The sequence below is a fragment of the Triturus cristatus genome, chromosome 6, assembly GCF_964204655.1.
Source record: "Triturus cristatus chromosome 6, aTriCri1.1, whole genome shotgun sequence".
In the NCBI taxonomy this organism is placed as follows: Eukaryota; Metazoa; Chordata; class Amphibia; order Caudata; family Salamandridae; genus Triturus; species Triturus cristatus.
The window spans coordinates 1,926,036,570-1,926,043,959 of NC_140589.1; positions in this window are offsets into that span (position 1 = coordinate 1,926,036,570).

Here is a 7,390-nt window from a genome sequence, read left to right on the forward strand (position 1 = left end):
CCCCTATCTCCCGGACTCTCTCCGCAAGACACTTGTGCAGGCACTTGTACTGAATAAGTTGGACTATTGTAATGCCCTCTTGGTCGCTGCTAATGAATCTGCTCTTAGCCGTTTGCAAGTGGTTCAAAACACCGCGGCATGATTAGTTACCAATGCCCCGTATAGATCAGCTTCACTCCCACTGCTCCAACAACTTCATTGGTTGCCAGTGCGGAAACGGATTAAGTGTAAGCTTTGCTGCCTGACTCATAAAGCACTGTGGGGACCCGGCCCCCAATATCTGGCTGCGAGACTTCATCAATATACTCCCAGTCGCGACTTGAGATCAGGCTCCAAATCCCTGCTACTTACTCCGAGAATTAAGCGAACACGGTTAGGAGGTAAATCTTTCTCCTATAAAGCTCCTATGATTTGGAATCAGCTCGCCCTTCCCCTAAGGCAATGCTCTGACTACCTAAGGTTTAGAAAGATACTGAAGACCACCCTCTTCGCAGAATGATATTGCTTCAGCCGCCCCGCACTGCCTGCTAGCGCTGAGAGACCCCCCTGGGGGTGATTCACGCGCTTTATAAACTATTAACAGAACATAACATAAAAAAGTTAAGACAGTGGTTCCAGGACTGAACCAATCTCTGAGATGATCAGCCTCCCTGGTGGAGGTCTTTGTGCTTTGTGGATTTTAGGGAGGACAGCGAAATATGGGATGATGGGCTCGCTAATTTTCAAAAACTCTGCCTCTTTAGATGTTATCCACTAATTATCTAGTGCTACCTCCACCATGAATGTTATATTCTGTTATTTAAAATTATATCTAGGCGCCACAGCTACCCAAAAGGGTTTCCCGGCGCCCGGCGGAAGTGACAAAAGGTAGGGGAGTAGCACTTACTGATTAAAAAGCCAGAGACTTACAAAAAAGTGTAACATTCATCTGAGTGCGAAGTGACAGCTTAAGAGAATTCCACAGAACAGGGCCCAAATAGAGGAAAGAACGGCCACCCATGCGGCAAAGTCTGATCTTTGGCACTTGAAATTTAACCTAGCGGATCTGAGAGTACGAGAAGGCAGATAGAGATGGACTAAATTTTGCACATACATGGGAGCCTTGCCGTGCTTAATTCTGAACATATAGTTCAGAGCTTTAAACTTAATCCGATTTTCAACTCCTAACCAATGGAGGTCTCTCAAGGAGGTGGACATAGAATCTGTTCTAGGAGTTTGGCAAAGCAGTCTGGCCGCGGAGTTGTGTACTCTCTGTAGCTTTCGTATGACATCTTTATTAGCTCCAAGATAGAGGATGTTGCCGTAGTCCAGTCTAGATGTAACAAGAGCCTGGACTACGGTTCTCTGAGTAGGTCTAGGAAGCATCCACATAATTTTTTTCAGCCACTCTAGAATGGTGAAACATGTTGCAGAAACCTTCGTAGCTTGGTGACGCATAGATAGTGAGTCGTCAATATTAAAGCCAAGGTTGCGAACATGATGGGAAGACTGATTGAAGATAACCTGTTGGTAGGGTCACTTTGTGGGTGGCGGTAAGATGTAGGCACCCCCTGTTGTCGTAGACATTCCATCCTGTATGAAGTAGTGTCCATTATAACCGTGGCTCCTCTCTTGTCGGCTAGTTTTAATAACTATAGATTTGTCTTCACACAGAGTTCACAACGCCAATTGTTCTTTCTTACTTTGGCTGTGATAGACAGAATGCATCGTTTTTAATTTCATTTTGATGTCATTCAAGACTGCTTTCCCAAATGTAGCAACTTCTGCAGGAAGAAGTGCCATAGATGAATTGAATGTAGACTTCTTCCTCAGATTGGTGCCTCTGTGGTGATGTCGTATCTGCAAAAACGAAGTGTAGTCTAAATTTGCGAAAGAACTGGAACAGCTCTTGATGTAACTGAAAAAGAACCCCAGTTTACGTGGGCACAAATCCAAGACCTTGATTGGGCGCTCGTTCCTCTTCTTCCGTCAGTGCTTGTGGACTCATATTGACCACTAGGTCAGATCTCTGCTCGACCCTGGATGTGTCGTCGTCTTTGTAATGCTCCATGTGTTGTGTGGAGACATAGGGGGGCACCAGTTCACTTGCTGCCTTCTTCCTCCTCGGGACCGTCCATGGCCCTGTCCTAAAAAAGACAGATTGTATCCTGGAGGCGGTGGTGGCTGGAAACCCATAATGGGTCCTTTGAGGTCCTGATCCTAATGGTTGGAAAGGTGGGTAGTCCCATGGATTAGGAGGCTACCACTGATTCATCGGGGGTCCCGCTATGGTCCACGCCATCTCCCTCTCCCTTTCTTTTGTGTGTTTGGCCGAGAGTTATCAATACTCAAGTCTGAGTCACTGGACCATTCATCTCTATCCGATGATGAGTAGTTTGAACCATAGCGATGGCCATTGCGATTAAATTCTGGTGGTTTGTAGTTATCGCTTGTGTATGGATAAACTTTCTCCAGGGCTAAGTTTGCGTCATCTTTCTTAAATTTGTTGATCTTTGTGGTCAATAATGATTCTTTATACTTTTTGGTAGTCTTGTTGATCTCATCAAAGCTCTTTTTAAACAGTGTCGCTGTCACTGTCGTCTTGAGTTGGGCTTCTAGAGTCTGGATTTCTATCAGATTGGTATCGGTGATGCATTTTGCTGTATTGATGATCAGTATTAACCAATCCCTGGTACATCGCCACGCAATCAAGGACCAGTCCTTGAGAAAGTTCTTGTCTTCCAAGAAGAGTCTTGGTGCATTAGTGACGATGAGGCCCGTGGGGCACATTTGCCCCAAAGGTACTCCGTCATGATCAAGTTTATCCATACACATGATCGCCCCATGTGTGGTAGTGCGAATATGTGTATCTCCTTGTTAGTCAATGAGGCTACTACTAGCCTTGCCACAGTAAAAACGGCAATGCAGGGTTTTTGCGCTCAGTACAAGTAAAACATAAAACATAAGTCCATATTTTGAATATAATGCCCCCTACCTTTAGGGCTTTTTAGGCCTTCTTTAGGAAGGAGGGTCTGGGCTTTGCCAGTGGTTGAAATGGCAAACCCGAGTTAGCAGTTTAAATTGCCCTGTCAGGTTGCAGTAGTTGGAAGACATGCTTTTACTTGTCACCCTCCTGGTTCATGAGGGACACTTAACTTAGAGGCCCTAGGTACCCCTGGTACCATGGCTATTGAATATGCTACTTACCAGTATTCATCTGTTCTTGGCATGTAGGGCTGCTGACATTCATATCTGTGCATAGATCGCCGCCTAGTGTTGGGTCCGGATGTTTGCACGTTGTTGTCCTGGAAGAGTCTTCGAAGTATCCTGGGATAGGTGACTCCTCCCCTGGACTACAGTGCGCATGGGCATCCTCTCCATCCTCAGATTGTTTTTCGCCATTGTGGCAGTGATGGAGTAGATACAGAAAGTGATGACCATGCTTACAGTAATTCTGAGAGCTGCAGCTGCTACAGGCGCCGGGGAGGAGGGAGGGCGATATGAATGTCAGCAGCCCTACATGCCAAGAACAGATGCATACTGGTAAGTAGCATATTCAGTTCGAGGCATGTGGGCTGCGGAATTCATATCTGTGCATAGAATACATAGCAGTGCCCTCTATTAGCGGCGGCTACCAGTGCCAGCTGCAGCGGTCTAAAAAAGAGTTTTGAGAACAGCCTGTCCTACAGCTGCCTGCTGTTTTGATTGCACATCTACACAATAGTGTTTGGTAAATGTGTGTGTAGTGGACCAGGTGGCTGCTCTACATATATCATGCAAAGGAATGTTTCCTAGGAAAGCCATGGAGGCCCCTAACTTGCGTGTTGAGTGGGCTCGTGGGGGGATCGTTAATGTGCGTTTAGCCTTTTGATAGCAAATTTGAATACATTTAACGATCCATCTGGCTATACCTGCTTTGGAGATAGCGTTACCCTTGTGGTGTGGGGCAAAGGCAACGAAAAGTTGTTTTGTTTTCCTAAAGACTTTAGTCCTGTCGATGTAGTACATGAGGGCCCTCTTTACATCTAGTGTATGGAGTGCTCTTTCTGCGACAGTCTGTGGGTTTTGAAAGAAAACAGGCAGTTCAATGGTTTGATTCATGTGGAACTGCGATATCACCTTGGGCATGAATTTGGGGTTGGTACGTAGTACGACCATGTTGGCGTGAACCTGTATAAATGGCTCTTGAACGGTTAGTGCCTGGAGTTCACTAACTCTTCTTAAAGAAGTGATCGCTACTAGGAAAGCTATTTTCCAGGTAAGGAATTGAATCTCGCATGAGTGTAGAGGTTCAAAGGGTGGACCCATCAGGCGTGTGAGGACCAAGTTGAGGTTCCACATTGGAGCCGGTGGGTGGCTTGGTGGAATGACTCGTTTGAGTCCTTCCAAGAATGCTTTGATGGCAGGCACTCTGAATAGTGAGAGGTGCTGCCTGGTCTGCAGATAGGCTGATATTGCGGTCAAATGGACACGTATAGAGGTGTACGCCAGATTGCATCGGTATAGGTGTAAGAGGTAACAAATGATGTTTTGGATGGATGCGTCTAGCGGGTTAATGTCATTATTATTGCAATAAATGACGAACCTTTTCCATTTGGCTGCATAGCAAGCTCTGGTAGTGGGTCTCCTGGCCTCCTTAATGATGTCCATACAGTCAGGTGGCAGGTTGAGGTAGCCAAACTCTAGGACTTCAGGAGCCAGATTGCCAGGTTCAGCTGTTGCGGATCTGGGTGCTGAATCTCTCCATGGTTCTGCGTCAAATGCGCGGGTTTGATCCGCAGCCTTTGATGCGGCACCACAGAAAGTTCGAGAAAGGTGGTGTACCATGGCTGGCGCGCCCACGTTGGAGCAACCAGGACGAGTGTCAGGGAGTGTTGCCTGAGTTTGCGAGCCACCAGCGGTATCAACGGCGCTGGGGGAAAAGCGTACGCAAATCTGCCGGACCAGTTCATCCATATCGCATTGCCCTGCGACTGCGGATGTGGGAACCTGGCGGCAAAGCTTTGGCATTTTGCGTTTTCGCTTGTGGCGAATAGGTCTATCTCTGGATGACCCCACTGCTGGAAGTACGGTTGGAGTACTGACGGGTGTAGCTCCCACTCGTGCATCTGGTGGCTGTGTCTGCTGAGCAGATCCGCCATCTGGTTGTCCTTGCCGGGGAGGTGTTCTGCCATGAGGAACATGTTCCTCTGAATGGTCCACTTCCACATGCTCTGAGCCAGATGAGACAACTGTGGAGAGTGCGTTCCTCCCTGCTTCTGTATGTAGTACATGGCGGTCATGTTGTCCGTCCGGATCAACACGACTTTGTTGCACAAGTGTACTTTGAAAGCCTTCATTGCCAGGAAGACTGCCATCAGTTCCAGAAGGTTGATGTGCATCTTCTTCTGTTGCATTGTCCATAGTCCCTGCACCGTGTAGTGGAGTACATGAGCTCCCCATCCCTGGAGAGACGCGTCCGCTGTCAGTATTATCTGTGGAACAGGCTCTTGGAACGGTCGGCCCTTGCAAAGGTTTTGTGGATTCCACCAATGCAGAGAGTTGTATGCCCGACCGCTCACCAACACTAGGTCTTTCAGCTGTCCTTGAGCCTGATTCCACTGACGTGCTAAGCACTCCTGAAGCGGGCGCATATGTAATCTCGCGTGCGGGACTATGAAGATGCAGGAGGCCATCATGCCTATCAACTGCATGAACACTTGCGCAGGAAGGGAGTGTTGAGGTTTGAACTTGGAAATCAGCATCTGCATGCTGTTGATCCTCACTAAATTTGGCTGAGCTGTGGCCGCCAGAGTGTCTATGGTCGCACCTAGGTACTGTTGTACGTGTGCGGGCTGGAGATGGGATTTTGGATAATTTAGTGAGAATCCCAGACTGTGAAGGAGGTGAATGGTGCGGGACATGTGGCTGGCACATTGCTGGGCTGACTTTGCTTGAACTAGCCAGTCGTCCAGGTAAGGGTAGACGTGTATGTGCTGCCTCCGTAGATGTGCTGCCACAGTAGCTAGGCACTTTGTGAAAACCCTGGGTGCTGTTGTCACGCCGAAGGGAAGGATTTTGAATTGGTAGTGCTGCCCGTGAACAGTGAACCTGAGGTATTTTTTGTGTGAGGGGTGAATGGGTATGTGGAAATACGCATCCTTGAGGTCCAGTGTGGCCAGGAAGTCTCCCTGCTTGAGAAGCGGAAGGACTTGCTGTAGAGTGAGCATATGAAAATGCTCGGAAAGAATGTACCGGTGCAGGGGTCTCAGGTCTAATATGGGTCTGAGTGACCCGTCCTTTTTGGGTATTAAAAAGTACAGGGAGTACACCCCTGTGCCCTGCTCGTGGACGGGTACGACCTCTGTTGCGCCTTTTAGTAGCATACTTTGCACCTCCTGCTGTAAGAGCGTTAAGTGCTCTGAGGACATAGGACGGCTTTTTGGGGGTATTGTGGGTGGGGTTGAGGTTAATTCTAGGCAGTAACCGTATTTGACAATATCTTTGACCCACCTGTCCGTGGTGATGGAGTTCCACGTGGACAGGAACCTTTGTAGCCTTCCCCCGACAGGTGTTATGTGGTCGGGAGGAAGGGAGAGGGCGTCACTGCTTATTCTTGGGGGAGGACCTGGTGTTGCCGTAGCCGCGTCCTCTGCCCTTTGTGCTGGAGCCACGATATCCACCCCGGGTGTTCTTATCGTAGTTGGTTTGTGTGTTGCCCTTGTTGTATGTTTGCTGTGACCCCTGTCCTCTACCTGCTCCTCTATTTCCGGGGCGACAAAAGGAGCTGCTCCGAAAGGACTGCGTTTGGAGAGCCCCCATGGACTTAGCAGTGTCCGTGTCCTTTTTTATTTTCTCTAGGGTGGTGTCAACCTCCGGCCCGAATAAGTAGTCGGGGTTGACAGGCTGGTTGAGTATGTTATTTTGCACCTCAGGTTTGAATCCGGAGATTCGCAACCAGGCGTGTCGTCGCAACATGACGCTAGTGTTAATGGCTCTGGCAGCCGTGTCTGCGGCATCCAATGCACACTTAATGGATGCATTTGTGAGGAGTTGTCCCTCCCTGATGAGGATCTCTGCACCTTCTTTGTATTGGTCAGGGAGATGTTGGAGTAGTTGTTCTAGTGTGTCGTAGTGCGCTCGATCGTAGCGAGCGAGGAGCGCCTGAGTATTGGCAATACGCCATATGTTAGCTGCCTGTGCGGCAACCCGTTTGCCGGATGTCTCTAGCACCTTGGACTCTTTGTCCGGGGGAGGAGCGTCACCTGTTGTTTGCGAGTGCGCCCTCTTGCGGGCATTCGCAACCACAATGGAATCCAGAGGTAACTGGCCTCTAATGTAGGTAGGGTCCCCAGGCGCCGATCGGTATTTTTTGTCGATCCTGGGGTTTATTACTCTCGCCCTGGTGGGCTCCTTGAAGATGTCCTTTGCT